The sequence below is a fragment of the Pelophylax lessonae genome (genome assembly GCF_965119305.1).
Source record: "Pelophylax lessonae genome assembly, chromosome: 4".
NCBI classification, from domain to species: Eukaryota; Metazoa; Chordata; class Amphibia; order Anura; family Ranidae; genus Pelophylax; species Pelophylax lessonae.
The window spans coordinates 253,892,264-253,910,753 of record NC_138771.1 but is presented as its reverse complement, the minus strand read 5'-3'; the positions used below and the strand labels follow the sequence as shown (position 1 = coordinate 253,910,753).

The window sequence follows — 18,490 nt, the reverse complement described above, 5'->3', positions numbered from 1 at the left end:
ACTATGTGCTTTAGATCCACAATGGGGTGCATGCCCCCTTTTGCTCTGGCAATTGTAAGTAAGTTTGAGCAGAACCTTTGAAACCTCTCTTCTCTGGACCGCACCCACAATTCTATGTGAGAGTTGTGCCAGGGCAGCATGAGTAGATGTAGAGGGTTTTAAATTTTAAGCTTGTAGCCACGAAAACCATGTCTCATGCATTCAAGATTATTGGTGTCTAGTTGGGCACATAAAACTTGACACCCTCACAATTTGATAAGTAATTGAGGGGGTCCCATCCCCAGATTGCAATGAATACTAGGAGGATTTTGGAGTCCAAAATTGCAATGGAACTGGCTCCAGGACTTGATCTTGAATCTGGAGGTCTGGAAGTAATGAGAGGAACTCTTTAGGACCACAAAAAAAAAAAAAAAATCTAAAAAGAAAGCCTTTCCAGGTTGAGGTTTTTGATATCTCATGCTGAAGCATGAGCGTGATCTTACCTCTAGTTGGCAACCTTGTTAAAATGTATTCAAGGCTCCAAAGAGATGCTCTCCCTCAGAGGGGATACACGATAGGAGTTTTGTACTGCCGTTTGGCAGACCAGCATTTAAGCCAAAGAGTCCTTCATATACGCCCAAAATGAAAACTCCTTCTGGATAGGAGTTGAACAACATCCCCCAACTAATCCTCAGAGCAATGTAGAGCAACAGGCAAGCATTCCAGCTGTTTAAAAACCAAAGGATCAGTTGGAATCAATGTAGGTACGTTTGTCATATCCCAGTTCCAATTGGCAAATAAACATGACAGCAAAACAATGGTGCAGGGCCTGCCAGGGAGCAAAAGGACATAGAAAGGGTGTCATCGATCCAATGGATCCTTAAACACTGGAAGGTTTTGTACAGGAATGGTCAGTGTTTTACTAAGGCCAAAAAATCCTAATGATCCTAAAAATTGGGATCATACAAGTCAACTTAAAAAAAAAAAAAATTGCAGTAACAAGTGTATTAGGGAGGTTTGAAAGGCTGGGCGCTTTAAGGGAGCCCAGACTGGTGACCCCTGAAAATGCAGATGCAGGCTGCTTTAGTATTGCAAACCTGTATTCACTGCATTAATACAGATAGGTTTCTTAACCACTTCCATACCGAGTCATGTAAAATGACGTCGGCAAAGTGGTTGTCTAGATCCGGGCCGCCGTCATATGACGTCGGCCCGTTCTAGCTGCTACTGCGCGCCCCCGGCGGCGCGATCAGGGATGAGGCTCGTCCCTCGGACATAGCCCATCACTGATCAAGGTAAACAGCCAATAGAAATTGGCTGTTTACCACGTGATCGGCTGTGTCAATCACAGCCGATCACATGAGCGGCTCCAGCACGAGCCGCTCGTTCTCTCTGCAATGCGCACCCCCGGGGGCGCGCAGAGCAGCGATCGGGGACGAGGCTCGTCCCTCGGACAGAGTCGATCCCCGATCTAGGTAAAGAGCCAATGAAATTGGCTCTTTACCACGTGACCGGCTGTGTCCAATCACAGCCGGTCACAAATGTCAACAGAGAACACGGTAACTAGCTGTCACCGTGTTCTCCTCCTCACACACTGATCCTGTGTGAGGAGGAGATTGTGGTAACAGCTAGTTACCAACTACAGTGCACCCTAAACACACTGATTGCCCCCCCCCCAATAAAGAGCACCTGTCACTAGCCCATCAAAGTACCCGAGTACCTGTCATCGGGTACTCTGATGACAGGTACTCGGGTACTCTGATGACAGGTACTCGGGTACTCTGATGACAGGTACTCGGGTACTCTGATGACAGGTACTCGGGTACTCTGATGACAGGTACTCGGGTACTCTGATGACAGGTACTCGGGTACTCTGATGACGGGTACTCTGATGACGGGTACTCTGATGACGGGTACTCTGATGACGGGTACTCTGATGACGGGTACTCTGATGACGGGTACTCTGATGACGGGTACTCTGATGACGGGTACTCTGATGACGGGTACTCTGATGACGGGTACTCTGATGACAGGTACTCGGGTACTCTGATGACAGGTACTCGGGTACTCTGATGACAGGTACTCGGGTACTCTGATGACAGGTACTCGGGTACTTTGAGTACCTGTCAACGGAGTACCCGTCATCAGAGTACCTGAGTACCTGTCACCTACCCATCAGAGTACCCGAGTACCTTCCACCTGCTCATCAGTACCCATCACTACTCATCAGTACTTATCAGTACCTATCACGTATCAGTACTGATCATCAGTACCCATCAGTACAGTATCACCTATCACCTATCAGTCAGTGAGTACTACTCATCAGTACCTATCACCTGCCTGTCACCTGCCCATCAGAGTACCCGAGTACCTGTAACCTGCCTATCGGAGTACCCGAGTACCTGCCACCTGCTCATCAGTACCAGAGTACCTGTCACCTGCCCAACAAAGTACCCGAGTACCTGTCACCCTTCATACAGCCACCATGTCCAAGTCCAAAAAGGTTTATATACGTCGTCCGTTTAAACCTAAATACCGGTGTTATGGCAGCAGATAGCTGCCATAACCCTGGTATTTTTTTAAACGGTGGACGGTTGGCTTTCCGATAAGGGTGGTCCCAGCGGCGGATTCGCCGTGGGATCACCCTTCCGGGATGGCGGAAGAGGCGCCCCCCCCCCTCCCGACGCGTTCCGGTCCTTTTCCCCGCTTACCGGACCCGCCGGCAGCGGGGAAAACGATCCGGTCCCGAATCCTCACAGACAGGATGTCGAGTGAGGGCAAGCTTGCCCTCACTTGACTCTATGGTCTTGGAGGACCGGAGCTACGGAAAATGTTGTTGCCTAGCAACCGGTTTAAAGGTCCTTTTTTTTTTTCATTTTATATTATAATTATTTTATTTTTTTTTTTTTTTCTATCTTTTAGTGTACTTGTGAGATCTGAGGACTTTTTGACCCCAGATCTCACAAAAAAGAGGTCCTGTCGTGCCTATTTCTATTACGAGGAATATTTACATTTCTTTTAATAGAAATAAAAATGATCAATTTTTTTTTTTTTTTTAAACGGTGTAAAAATAAAAAATAAAATAAATAGTAAAAAAAAAAAAAAAAAAAATTAAAGCGCCCTGTCCCCGTTAGCTCGCGCGCAGAAGCGAGTGCATACAGAAACCCCGCCCACATATGTAAACGGTGTTCAAACCACACATGTGAGGTATCGCCGCGATCGTTAGAGCAAGGGGAATAATTTGAGCCCTAGACCTCCTCTGTAACTCAAAGATGGCAACCTGTAGAAATTTTTAAATTGTCGCCTATGGGGATTTTTAAGTACCAAAGTTTGTCACCATTCCGTGAGCAATTTTGAAACATGACATGTTGGGTATCTATTTACTCGGCGTATTATTATCTTTCACATTATGGAAAAAAATTGGGCTAACTTTACTGGTTTCTTATTTTTTAATTAAAAAAAGTGAATTTTTTCCAAAAAAATTGCGTTTGGAAGACCGCTACGCAAATACGGTGTGATAAAAAATATTGCAATAATCTCCATTTTATTCTCTAGGGTCTCTGCTAAAAAAAAATATATAATGTTTGGGGGTTCTAAGCAGTTTTCTAGCAAAACAACTGATTTTAGCTTGTAAACACCAAATGTCAAAAATAGGCCTAGGCAAGTGGCTAGGATGCATGATGATGCTCCTTGGATGTTCGGCCCCTCTATATGGCTAGGCTGTGAAAAAGTCTCACACATGTGGTATTGCCATACTCAGGAGGAGTGGCAGAATGTATTTTGGGGTGTCATTTTTGCTGTGTACATGCTATGTGTTAGGAATATCCTATAAATTGACAACTTTGTGTAAAAAAAAAAAAAGTTTTCATTTTTTTCCCACATTTTCCAAAAACCTGTGGAAAAAAATGATATGTTCAAATGACCCATAAATGCCTCATAGAATATACGTTGGAGTGTTTGCTTTCCAAAATGGGGTCATTTTGTGGACTTTTCCATTGTATTGGTGCTCTAGGGCCTTGAAAAGTGTGATAGGTAGTAAGAAAGTTTTATGTGTATTTATGCTCCTAGAACGCCTGAATGTGCTTCTTGGACGTGGAGTCTCTTTTTGTGGCCAGGCTGTGTAAAAGTCTCACACATGTGGTATCGCCATACTCGGAAGGAGTAGCAGAATGTATTTTTGGGTGTAATTTTTGCTGTGTACATGCTATGTGTTAGAAATAGCTTATAAATTGACAACTTTGTGGGAAAAAAAAAGAAAAAAAAAATTTTCTTCTTCATTTTCCCAAGAATTGTGGGAAAAATTACAACTTCAAAAAACTCACCATGCCTCTTACTAAATACCTTGGACTGTCTACTTTACAAAAAGGGGTCATTTGGTCGGTATTTGTACTGTCCTGACATTTCAGGGCCTCAAGAAAGGAGATAGGCAGTCAGTACATCTGGTGTGATCAATTTTCAGTAATTGGTACCATAGCTTCTAGACTCAATAACTTTCACACAGACTAAATAATATACACTAATTTGGGTTAATTTTACCAGAGACATGTAGCAGTATACATTTTGGCCCAAATGTATGAAGAAAAATTAATTTTTTGCAAAATTTCATAATTGAAACTAAAAAAAAAGTGTTTTTTTTTCAAAATTTTTGCTCTTTTTTTGCATATATCACGAAAAAAAAAAACCCCAGTTGTGATCAAATACCACCAAAAGAAAGCTCTATTTGTGTGAAAAATTTTGTTTGGTTATAGTGTAGCATGACTGAGCAATTGTCATTCAAAGTGCTGAAAGCTGAAAATTGGTCTGGGCAAGAAGGGTGTCTAACTGCTCTGTATGGAAGCGGTTAAAGTAGAAGTCCAGTCATGGAGGGAGCACAGGACACCTGCAGATTCTACTCAAATACACTCCTTGGTCTTCTGCATATATCATTCTAACCTTCTGGGTCCCTTTTTTAGGATCTACATTGGCTCGACTCAAACTTTTAAAAAAAGGCTCTTTGACAACCAAGGTTTAAGTGGTATCTCAGGGTTAGAATTCTATTCAGGACAGTGTGAAAGGGTTTCAGCGTTGCTTTCCTACTCAGCTGGTCCCTTACCACCTTCATGTGCGGAGCAACTGCTTCCTCGAGGCCCAAAGTAGCACTTCATAGCAGCCAGTGTCTTCAAAGAGGCCTCCTTGCAACACACCAGATTCCTAGGCTCAAAGGCCTAGGGTGAGATAGGTGTTGCACTGGCAAAGGTCTGGGAGGAAGACATATGTGCCATAGAGTACCTCTGACGTTTAATATCTCTAGCAGCATGCACCATCAAGCTCCACAAGCCTGCTGATTGAAGGGGTATTAACATCCTTAACCACTTCAGCCCCAGAATGGTTTTACCCCCTTAATGACCAGGCCATTTTTTGTGATACAGTACTGTGTTGCTTCAACTGACAATTGCGCAGTCGTGCGACGCTGTACCCAAATAAAATGGATGTCCTTTTTTCCCCACAGAACTTTCTTTTGATGGTATTTGATCACGGTTTTTATTTTTTGCGCTATAAACAAATAAAAAAAAAAAAAAAAAAAAAACAACAATTTTGAGGGAAAAAAAAAAAAAAAAAAGAAGGTTTTTACTTTCTGCTATAAAAAACATTCCCAATAAAAAATAAATAAAATAAAAATCAAATTTCTTTATCAGTTTAGGACAATTTTTTTCCTACTACATATTTTTGGTAAAAAAAAAAAAAAATCCCAAAAAGCGTATATTAAATTGGTTTGCGCAAAAGTTATAGCGTCTACAAACTATGGGATAGATTTATGGACTATTTTTTTTAAATTGTTTTTAATAGTAATGGCGGCGATCAGCTATTTTTAGCGGGACTGACATAGGTGACCAGGAGAACCAATACAGTGATTTAAAAAAAAACAAAACAAAAAAAAAAAAAAAAAGCACTGTTACTGTATAAATGACACTGGAAGGAAAGGGGTTAACACCAGGGGCAGTCAAGGGGTTAAGTGTGCTCAAAGAGTGCAATGCAGAGGGGCTACTTGTAATGTTGGAGCTATAGTAGGGAGCAAGAGCCGCATAAGCTGATGCTTCCCCTGTAGTGCTGGCTCCTGTACCATGCAGTGTGATACCAACTGCACTCTTCAGGTCAGTGTGAAACAATACTTTGTACTTTGGGCATAATAGGGTGGCTTTCACACTAATGCGCTCCGGCTTACCCACACCGCACGTGCAGTGCAGTACAACTGCAGGTTTGCTGCACTTAGTCTTATACTTCTATTATATCCTGTGGGTTTGGTGCACTTTCTGAATGCAAGGGTTTTAGTGCACTTTCAGAAAGTGTACCACACCTGCAGGATATAATAGAAGTCTAGGGCAAAGTGCAGCTAACCCAGGAAAGCTGCAAATGCACTGCATCCACAGTCCAGGTAAATTGCAGCACATCCGTGTGAAAGCGGGCTCATAACAGTAAGGTTTCATTTACATTTGTATTTTGTGGGGTAGTAAAACCCCATAGTTAGGATGTGTTTTCATTACCCCCCACGCCCCAACTGCAGCCCATTTAGCTGCAGTGGCCAGGGGTGTACACGTGTCGCAGCAGGAGTTCTACACCCTGTCATGGTTGGTGGGTGTAGCACCTGCCAAGCATGAGCCATTCAAGTGAATGAGGCCACTTTGCATTTGCCCTGCAACCTTGTGAGCACAGTAAACAAGGGGTTAAATCAGGCAGCATTTTGTTGCTCTCTCACCACCTGCTTTAACCCCTTGGACCCTGCAGAAGAATGCAGATGTGCCCCCATTAACTTGAAGAGGTTGCGATTGGCAGGCGTTAGTGCCCACAAAAAGCAACAGGGGGGCTTAATTCCTGCTGTGGCATCTGTACACCTTTGGCTGCTGTCTCAGCATCCAAAGGGGGTAGGGATCAGGGGTGGCAAAACTGGCTCAACTGCAGGGTTTTACCAACCCCCAATTTGAGTACTAATGGTACCGCTGCCAAATGCAACTAAGGGCTTATTCACAAGTGCAGCAGGCACTGCTGCTCCCCTGAAAAGCAACCCTAGTGTGTTTGTCAGATAGTAAGGAGACAATATGTTGCCTCCTCACCACCTAATTTAAACCCATGATTGCCGTGCAATGCACACGATTGTGACACAGTAGTACTGAAAGAGAATTTGTAAAGATAGTGCTTTAAATGTCGCACTGTTACATAACCTGCATTTTAAGGGCCCTACATGTTCTCTTTGTATTGTCCTGGAGGCCTATTTAAAATGCAACATATAAATTTCTATACACATACTAAACTGTAGTGATATGAGTAATGGAAAAGGCCATACCTGTTAAATAACAAAATCCAGAGCTTAGATATAAAGCCCTTTTTCAATGTCTTGCAGTGGACTCTGCAGTAAAGAAGCCATGCCACGCATACTAAATAACTACTTTGTTTTCTAAAACTCCAGGCAGTCAGCAATGTTCTGCCTGAGCTCTGAAGATTTAAAACAGCAGCTACAGTGAACAGACTAAGAAAATACCCCATTTTATTGGGACAAAATAAGCAAATGTGGTTAGTACAACAGTAAAATGATTGCCCCCCCCCCTCCTCCTGAAAAAAAAAGGACATTTTCACTATTCAGATACCCTGATGGATGGCAACTACATGTGCAAGTAGCCAACCAATTCTGAACATAGCTTACAATTGCCCACAACATTGAAATCGGACCGTTAGAGCCCTTTCACACTGAGGTGCTTGAAAACTGCCTATAAATCACTGAGCGTTTTTGCAGCGCTTGTGAGGAACTAGTGGTGCACTTTTATTTTAAGAACACGTGACTCACAAACTGCTTTAAGAACCATTTTGAAGCACTTTTGAGGAGTTTCCTATTCATTTCAATGGAGAGGGGTGTTTTTGAGGCACTTTTTTTAGCGTTCCAAAGATGCTGCTTGCATGATTTTCTTTTCATCTTCCCGCCAGCGCACTGCCCCAGGGTGAAAGCATTCATTGATTTTAATGGGAATAGGTTTTCAAGAGCTTTTCAGGCACTTTTTTTAGCGCCAAAGCCCCTGAAAAGCACCTTAGTGTGAAACGGCTCTTACTGCAGAGGTCCTGATATAATGTAGAATTGATTTTTGTAATAAAATGGCCAAAAATTATAGAGGGTGTACGAGATAAAGCAGTAGTGTGAAGATCACAAACTGTGAAAGTTATTGTAAGTCAACATTTTGTCACATGCAAGTCACATATTGTCTGGCCTTTGGAGCTGAAGTTTACATACAGGTTATAGATTTAGAGATTATTTTAATCTATAAAAGTCTCTGAAACGCATATGAATTTTATAAATGTAATACAGTATAAGGTTACTTCAATATGTCTTTGTGAAGGACAGAGAATCCATTTTGCTATGCATGTAGGTCTATTTGGAGTTTCTATGTCAGTATGTTTGGTGGAGTTGTATCAACCATAGACTCAAACCATATATGCAAGAGTGGGTGTTACTTTTATATTTAGAATTACTACCTTCTTGGGACACACTTTTTACGGACATAGTCTTTACATACAGTATAAGAATACACTATGTTAGACATTCTTGAGAGAGATGAGAAAAGAACATCCTACACTCTGAAGACACGCAACATCGGTCATATCTCTCTTCTGTCCATCTTGTTTGGTTCTGTTTCCTATGTTTTGCTTTTAAGAAAATAAAACAACTTTCCTGAAGTATTGTGACAGCTGAGAAGTCGATTTCGAACAATACAGACAAAAACTATTTTTTCTCACTTTTGGATAATGCAAGAAATGATTAAAAGCTTCTAAAAAAAAAAAAAAAAATATATGTTATTTCCATCAGTTTCCCCACTGGGGAAATTCACCTTCTTTATCTGTCAGACAGAAAAAAAGAGTTACAACCCTTCCTTAAAGAGGAGTTCCAGCTATTATTTTTTTTCCAGTGCGCACACTTTCACCCTCAGTGTGGGCATCTGAAGCCCACTCCTTTCCAGGATATGGTGCAGCTGGCTACTCAGCATGCACCTCCAGATCTTGTGCATATCATACAAAGTGCGGCGCATTCATTTTGTTGCAGGTTTCCTGGCATTGCGTCATTTCCAGTTTGGAATGCTACAAGCAGAGCATGCCTATTGACTCCTGGGGTTGATGACACACATCCCAGTAGTCAACAATGGGCGGGCGGAAATAATGTACCACGCCACGGCATGGAAAAGCAGAAGAGGAACTTTATGCTTGCAAAATAAGGTAAAGAACCTTAAAAAAAAAAAAAAAAAAAAAAAAGGGGGGTGGGGGCGAAAACTTTAAAAAACTGGGAGGGGGGGGGTGAAACTCTGATTTAAATTTACCCAAAAGTTAAAAAAAAAAAAAAAAAAAAAAAGTTTTAGGTATGCCTACACTGAATTTTGTTGTTATAGGTTAGATAGGGAGTGACTGAGCACGCACCCACTGATACTTTGTACAATGGCACCCATTACATGCATCTGAATATGTAAACAATGTATTCTTTAGAAACTATGCTTTTCCATAATAACTGAAACTACATTAGACAAACAAGAGAAGTCACATAGTTTACGAAAATAGAGGCATATTACAGTCATGCACCAGTGACTGAATACCTCTTAAACATCTACAATTTCCAGCCAATGGTTACCAGTTCCTTCTTCAGGACTGGTCCACACCATGAATCACAGGAACGCGCTGTTTGATTCACATGCGATCTGGGTGCAGTGCAATTTGAATTTATTTGAATGGGCTGAAATCACACCACACAGCGCCAAAAGTAGTGCATGCACTACTTTAAAAAGACACACAGCAACCAGATCGCATGGTACTAGCATGCATTCTGGTGCAAGCAAACGCGACCTGCCCTGCCTTTGAGGTGTAGTTAACATTGACACCTGCTGCATATTGTAAGTGCAGTCCATTTTAAATGGGGTGAGGGAAGTGGGCATGGAAAGCGGGTTTCCCTGCACTACATTCTGGTGTGAGGTGGCCCTTAGAACTCAATTTAGACACCTATGGAATTTTAGGTTATCAGGCAAGGCTTCCAGTGTTGAATCCCAACAGGTTTGTTTATTAGTGCTCCAAAGATTCCAAAGGCACATATGAATGATCTTCATTCAAACCAGAACCCCACCTAACAAAAAGGAAGATGAAATTGGATGACCACCTCTAAGGCTTGTACTATCTTCCACCTAAAAAGAATATAGAGTCACTCAATTGACATCGCAAGATGGCAAGAGTGCACTTTTGGAGCGCAAACACAATCAAACACAATCTGATTTGATCAGCTATCTTTGAGGGCAAGGGAAACATCAAGGATCTAATTGACCCCTGATGTCCGCATACAGAATACCTGTCACTGCCCAAAGCTATCACAAGCAGGCTTGTTCACCCCTTTGTGAGAACAAGAAAGTTAAATGAGGAAAGAAAATATGTTTAAAAAGTTAAAAAAAAGGAATGCTGTGAGGTCGCTCCACAAACATAGTGAGAGCAATAATTATAGCGCCATAGCCCAAGTTTAATACTAAACTGATAACCCGTAAAGGATTTAAAGAGGAAGTAAAACTCTTGAAAAATTTTTTTCCTGCAAAGTAAATGCATATTGTGCTAGTATGCATCGCATACTAGCACATCATGTGACACTTGCCTGCAACGAAGCCGGCATCCATCTTCACCCATCTTCTTCAGGGTCTGCGGATTCCGGCTGTATTACTGACCGGAGCCGCGTGACGTCACTCCAGCACATGCGCGCGGGAGCCGCTAGTCAAGGCACAGGGCTCTGAAGAAACGGCGGGCGGCTGTTTCTTCAGAGCGTATGCACCGACGACGTCATCGGCTGCATGCACTGTAAATCTCTCTTAAACGGTGCAAGTTTAGGAGATATTTACAGCACCTATAGGTAAGCCTTAATATAGGCTTACCTATAGGTAAAAGTCATTAAAGTGGGTTTACAACCACTTTAAAGCATTGACTGTGTGTTTCTATGTACTAAAATACATTTAAATGTATTTTTTCCTGAAAAGTTGCGTTTAATAAATGGCTGAGAAAACTTCATGTGACAAATATTGTGATATCACGTGATAAAAAATTGCAACAGCCACCATTTTATTTTTTAGGGCCTCTGTTTTTAGAAGTTAATTAAAGGTTTTTAGTAATTTTCTAGCAAAAAAATTAACCTGGTAAGCATGCGGTTAAAATACAAATGGCCCAACAGACAAATTTTTTGGGGACCATCTACAATTTTGGTATTTAAAAGTAATGACAAAGTCTTTTCCAAATTATCAGGCCCAAAGCTGAACTATAGGGGTTATACAGGAGAAAGAGTTCAAGTGGTTAGCATAGTGCCAGCTAAATGTACAGTATGTTTGACCGAAATAGGACTCCAATTCAAACCATCTCACCAAATGATTTTTATATTCTTTACCTTTTTAAAACTAGTATGCACATCCATCAGTTTAACTTGCTATAGACTCCCATTCTATGACCCTGACTTTTATACAGAAAAATATCCTAAAGCAAATATTTTAAATGCTTTTGTCATTTTGTTAGTCACAGTAAGATACTAAATGTTCTCTTAGAAGAATTACAGGTTTCAATTAAATTTAAGTAGTTTGCTGCCCAAATTCACTTTTTTTTCATTAGAATGATGAGGCCACTGTGTGTGCTGTAATATACTGTAGTACTATTAGCTACATATAGTAAGTAGCACTGTTTCGGCAGTAGTATGCAAGCCTTTCTGGTCTGCTGCTGAAAATATAGAGCGTTGGGCTGAGCGCTTCCTCTGATTGCCAGAAGTGGAGAGGTGGGTGGATGACATCATGAGCTCCATCTCAGCCAATCACAGGAAGCCTTACATTCACTGATAAAAATACAAGGCTTTCCTACATAGGGTTGAAGCAACCAGTCGAAGCAACCAGTCCTACTCGTGTTAAAAATGTCAACAGCAGATGGGAAGCCACCCAAACTGCAACACAGCACTGCTTACTATGGGTAGCGAATGCCACCACATTGTATTAAAAGCACACTCAGTGGCTGCGTTGTTTAGTAATTGAAATAGTTAATTTGGACCAACTTGGCCCTTGCCCCTAAAGGGCAAGGTGTGCTTTAGGCCTAGGATTTTGTGCTTTTTATTAAAGTGTTAAGAAGGTAAAAAGACCTGTGTCCCCCCCCAATCATTACCTGAGCTCCCTCCAATCCAGTGATGTTCATGATAGCCTTGGCTGTCCCAGGACTCTCCTTTCTCATTGGCTGAGACAGCAGCAGGAGCCTATTGGCTCCCCGTGCTGTCAATCACAGCCAGTGAGCCAATGAGAAGAGAGCAGGGCCAAGCCATGTCTCTGTGTGTCTTATAGTCATATAGAGCAGTGGCTCAAGAGAGAGCACGCAGTGGTGCACCCAGGGCAAGCAGCTTTTTCTAGGGGGCATTTCTCGAGAGGGAGGAGTCAGAGGATCAGTGCTACTCTGCGCAAAACCACTGTACAGAGCAAATACGTTTTTTTCCCATTATTATAACAAAGGAAGAATGAGAAACCTTTAAATACAACTTTTTATTAGGGTAGCATCTAGCTTGTATTGCCATCACTTCGTGGGTTTGCTTTACCAGAGCAGGGATAGCCTTAAGTATATTACAATTTATTGTAAAAAATTAAAAACTCATTTGTATATAATTAAGTACATACAATAAAATTACATTCAGGAATTTGTTTCATTCCCAAAGTCTGAGCTGCTTGCTCTAGGGCAGGGATATGCAAACTGTGGCCCTCCAGATGTTGCAGAACTACAAGTCCCATGAGGCATAGCAAGACTGACAGTCACAAGCATGACACCCAGAGGCAGAGGCATGATGGGACTTGTAGCTTTCCAACAGCTGGAGGACCACAGTTTCCAATGCATATCCCTGCTCTGGGGGCACTCGACAGGAGGGAGGGGCCAGGAGCATTGGCCAGGGACCTGAGGAGAGGAGGATCTGGACTGCTCTGTGCAAAACCACTGCACAGACGAGGCAAGTATTTTTTTTTTTTTTTTTTTTTGTTTTTTTAGATTTGCCTTTAATATCACTTTAACTGGCTTGGGAATGGGATGGCACAAAACAAGTGTGGTGCCTCTATTTACAACTGTAAGACCTCAGAACACTGACAAGAATCAACAAGAGCAGCAATCTAAAACAATGAGAACATAACCAAACCTCTATAAAACTGTAATAAATTGAAAGCTGTAATCTGACGTGATGCGTTAAGGATTTGCCTTAGCCATGCACACCCATTCGAAGTTTAATCTTCCCTCTAATTTTCAGATCCCACCACTCAGTGGGCTGTGGGAAAGGGATTTGTGTAAGTACTTCAGAACTAAATGGATTAGTAGGAGGAAAAGAGTAAAGAGCACTCCGCTAGTTAGAGACGTTTGAACTACAATTACCCACAAGACACTTTTATACAATGCATTCTCCTCCAGGAATACAAGTTAGGCGTTCTGGAAAGCTTATGTTCACTTTGCATAGTGAATGATCGTAATTAAAATGAACATGTGATCACTCTGAATACCCAATCATGTGCTGAGAAAAAAAAAAAAACTTTGCATTTTACTAGCACATGATTGTGTATTTACCCAATTGGCTTTGCAATGCGAGTTTGTTTTGCTGAATGAACAGCCTCTATTCCACTGGAAGTTAGGCTTAGATGATAAATAAAGCCTTGATGGGGAACCAGAAAGTTTGACATCTTCATAAAACCGCTTTGTATTTTATCATAACTTCTGCAACATCCTTTGGCTCCAAGCCTAACAGCAGGTTATCTGCTAAATGAGATATGCAGCACAGCCAAAATGTTAGGAAACCCAGCTTTAAACAGGTAAAGGAGGTATACAATCCTATTTTATATATTAAAATTAGTTTTAAGGCCTTACATATACCCAGTGAAGTGACTGGCCTCAGGTGACACACAGAGATAAAACAAATCCTCCTACATATGTTGTACCCGTTTATCTACAGCAGTCTTTCCATTTAAAGTGCACAATTTACACAGGATCTCTCAGCACTGAAAAGCAGGGGGCAGAGAGCTGAAATTACATCAGTGAGGAGAGCTCTAAGAGCTGATTGGAGGGAATGGACACAACTAGAGGTGCACCAAATACAAATTTGTGTGTATGTGTATGTGTATATATATATAATTGTATTATATTTGACTTTAAGATCATGAGTTTAAATGAATACAACATTTTTTATTTTTATTTTTTTTTATTTATTTTTATTTATTTCAGGTACTTATATAGCGCTGTCAATTTACGCAGCGCTTTACATATACATTGCACATTCACATCAGTCCCTGCCCTCAAGGAGCTTACAATCTAAGCTTTCCTATCTCACATACATACACAGTAGGGCCAATTTTATACAGGATCCAATTAACCTACCAGCATGTCGTTGAGTGTCTTTAAAGCATGTCTTTATTGGCATTATGGGCACCTTTAGCGCAAGAAGAGGTCGGGAAAAAATGCATCCCTTAAATTCTATGTATGTCTTTACACTGGTCCCTAGAACTTCCATTGTGATGTTAAAAATCTTGCTTGCTGCATTTTTGGTCAGTTAAAAACTGTACCAAAAACACATCTCCCCCTGAAATGCATTGAAAACGCATCAATAACGCACCAGTGTTTTTGGCACCTTTTTCTCCATCGGTAAAATGCTGAAAACACCATTTTCAGCTGCCAAAATTTCAGTGCATCTCGAGACACAACCCCTCCACACAGCACAGGAACAGAGCTGAGGCGGTCAATCAGCTGGAAGTCCCTCCCCATCACCATTTTTATCTTGGTGTCAGGAAAACGTGTTAGAAGTGACTCATCTTGATCGCAGAGGAACAAGGAAGGCAGCAGACAGAAATGAGACTGCATTCAGACCTCAACATTTTTAAATTGCGGGCAGATTTGCCACGATTCTGCCTGCAATTTCAAAGCGCTGATGCGTAAAATGACAAATCACGGGATGCGTTTGAGATGCCATTCATTTAAAATGGCACTTAAAATCGCGGTAACCCACATAGCAAGAAGCTGGTCACCCCAAAAAAAGTTCTGGAGCTACTTTTGGGCGACATGATTCACGCAATGCGGGTTGCAGCACAACTTATCCCACGACAATTGCAGCAGAACTGCACCGTGGTTTTAGGTGGCATTCAAATGAATGGCATCTCTGTCCGCAAATCAAAACGCTTAAGTGTGAATGCAGTCTTAGCGCTCTGGGGTGAGACAAATACACAGTTAGAGGGATATGCTTTGTTCACATTTCATGTCTGAGGTTTACACCATTTTAAGTGTTAGGGCTCATTCACACAGTGCGGTGACTGGCGTCTTTCAGCAATGACTAATGGCCAATCACCACTAAAGCACATTGAGGACAATTGTTTTCTAAGTGCCCCATTCACGCTGGGATGTGTGGAGAGTAGGGATAGACCAATTATTGGCGTGGCCGATAGGCACTTTCCCTGATACATCGGTATCTGCCCCGGAACTGGCCGATATTGCCAATATTTTTGTGACGTCATTCTGCCTTCTTAGGCTGCCTCCCTCGCCTTGGACAGCCTCGCCTGGAGTCGGGACTAGTCTCGCGGGAGTGTATCACAGCCATACACCCACCCACAGCAGCCCGGTGCCAGCCAGCCACCCACATCCACAGGCCCTGTACCAGTGAGCCAGCCAGCCACCCACAGGCCCTGTACCAGCCAGCCAGCCACCCACAGGCCCTGTACCAACCAGCCAGCCACCCACCCACAGGCTCTGTACCAGCCAGCCAGCCATCCACCCACCGGCTCTGTACCAGCCAGCCACCCACCGGCTCTGTACCAGCCAGCCACCCACCGGCTCTGTACCAGCCAGCCACCCACCGGCTCTGTACCAGCCAGCCACAGGCCCTGTACCAACCAGCCAGCCACCCACAGGCCCTGTACCAACCAGCCAGCCACCCACAGGCCCTGTACCAACCAGCCAGCCACCCACCCACAGGCCCTTTACCAACCAGCCACCCACCCACAGGCCCTGTACCAACCAGCCACCCACCGGCTCTGTACCAGCCAGCCACCCACCCACAGGCTCTGTACCAGCCAGCCACCCACCCACAGGCTCTGTACCAGCCAGCCACCCACCGGCTCTGTACCAGCCACCCACAGGCTCTGTACCAGCCGGCCACCCACCCACAGGCTCTGTACCAGCCAGCCACCCACCCACAGGCTCTGTACCAGCCAGCCACCCACCCACAGGCTCTGTACCAGCCACCCACCCACAGGCTCTGTACCAGCCACCCACCCACAGGCCCTGTACCAGCCAGCCACCCACCCACAGGCCCTGTACCAGCCAGCCACCCACCCACAGGCCCTGTACCAGCCAGCCACCCACAGGCCCTGTACCAGCCAGCCAGCCACCCACCCACAGGCCCTGTACCAGCCAGCCAGCCACCCAGCCAGCCACAGGCCCTGTACCAGCCAGCCACAGGCCCTGTACCAGCCAGCCACAGGCCCTGTACCAGCCAGCCACAGGCCCTGTACCAGCCAGCCACAGGCCCTGTACCAGCCAGCCACAGGCCCTGTACCAGCCAGCCACCACAGGGTGCCAGCAAACCAGCCATTAAGCATTAAACAAAAATTAACATGTTCAGTACCAGATGAGTAAAATATTGTCTTTATTTTTCAAAACTTTAAATGTACAAAATGTCGGCCCATACCTATACGTTCTGACCAAAATATCGGTATCGGCCCTGAAAAAATCATATCGCTCTATCCCTAGTGGAGAGCTATGGTAAAATGCAGACATGTAGCATTTTATAGCAGCACACAGGAACACACTATTGGGGTATGAAAAAAGCATCCTTAAATGAAGAAAACAAAAAAAGGTAGACTGAAACATGCATTGCGCTGCCCCCCTCAACACATCCCCCTGACAGCTGCCTGCATGGAGCATTTAGATCGCAGGCAATACAAATGAGCCCCTAATATTTCACATGTAGATTGAAAACAATACTCTCCCTATGAGCATGGGATTTTATCTTAACTGTTGCTAAAGTTTGCCATACACGGATCCAATTTCATCCAATTCCACTGAATTGGACAAAAAATGTGTTCTGTTGGGGTCGTGCTGAAAATTCTTGGCAAGCTATGCCTGCGTCAGATTAGATGCTCAGGTATTCTGGCAGCTGGAGGTGCTGGCTGTCAGATTACAATAGCTAGCACTATAGATTCATCCATGTGTGCTGTGTATGAGATAATTAAGGGATTTCTCGTCAGCTCATGGGACTGAACAAGAGAAATCAGAACATGTATGACCTGCTTAATAGTGAGCGGCCAATCGACAAATCTCTATATTAGAAGCTGACGTCCAGTACAGTCCAGTTATTTTTGGGATACAGCACCAATCTGTAATGGAGTGTATCCCAGGTCCTACTTCTTGTAAAAAGTATTCCTTTATGCTATTGGATCCTGCTCAGAGCACTGATCTTCTGGGGGTGCAGGGGGTGACAGCGACTGTACAACTTGCCCCACTTGCCCACCCCTCCACCATTCACAGAACATGTATTATTATGATCCCACATACAACCTATGAACAGGAGGAGGAGCGGATGAATGACAGGATCCCCTTCTGCCCATTCACAGAGCACAGTGCCTTGTAGGCAATAATAATACCAGTTCTGTGAATGGCGGAGGGGGTGGGCAAGTGGTGAGGGTCCTTCACAGTCACAGCAGTTAACCCCTGCAGCCCCAGAGGATCACCGCTCTGACCGGTACCCTTGCACATGAAGGAAGGATTGTTCTATGAAGCCTGCAGGACATGGGATACATTCCATTACAAGAATTGACCCCTCCCCCAAATTTCTAAACTTCATCTTTGATACAATAATACAGAGCAGCAATTCATAATCATAAGAAATCCATCCAAGCCTGCAATAAATTCAGACACTTCCCTCCCATACAGTTCAATGAGTGAGAGCCCTTCTAACAATGAGCAGACAACCTGTACAGGGAGCAGCTCCACTCATTACCCACTCAGCTGAGGTCAGTCCAATGCAGGTTACTGCAGCCCACTGACTCCAGGAATAATAGAACAAAGAGCAATCCTCCACAATGAGGGTCACCACTGTGTACAAGGAGAGCCTCCATTCCCACACACAATAACCGGCCGTATAGCTACTTACCACCACACACAGCAACAGCAGCCGGTCCGAGCAGACAGCAGAGACGAGTGCAAGCGCAGCCACAGCTCAGCTCACTCAGTACAATGCCTGGGTGGGCGGAGTCTGGGGCGGTATACTGTCTTGGTGGGCGGAGCCTGGGAGCAATGTACTGGCTGGGTAGGTATAGCCTGTGAGCAGAGTGGGCGGAGCTTGCGTTTCAATGTCATTTCTTGGTGTGAGAAGAGAGATCTTTAGCTCTGCCACATACTCTCCATCCCCGCCCTCACAATGACGTCACAGCACATCATCTTCTCAGGCTAACCCGTAGCCTCTTCTATGCTGGCTGTGGCTTCTGTCCGACCTGTCCGCGGG

General features: G+C 43.7%; 1 protein-coding gene across 2 annotated transcripts in view; it reads right to left on the bottom strand.

The window, feature by feature from the left end:
* Positions 1-18,266, bottom strand: part of CSRP2 (cysteine and glycine rich protein 2) — a 51,193-nt gene extending 32,927 nt beyond the window's left edge. Inside the window, exon 1 of one of the 2 annotated variants that reach the window (XM_082252756.1) lies at positions 18,146-18,266. The gene's annotated coding sequence lies outside the window, so the exon portion shown is untranslated. Of the gene's footprint in view, positions 1-7,297; positions 7,417-18,145 lie in introns of those variants that run through there. The other variant, XM_082252757.1, reaches the window with a different exon arrangement.
* Between the last annotated feature and the right edge of the window lie 224 nt (positions 18,267-18,490).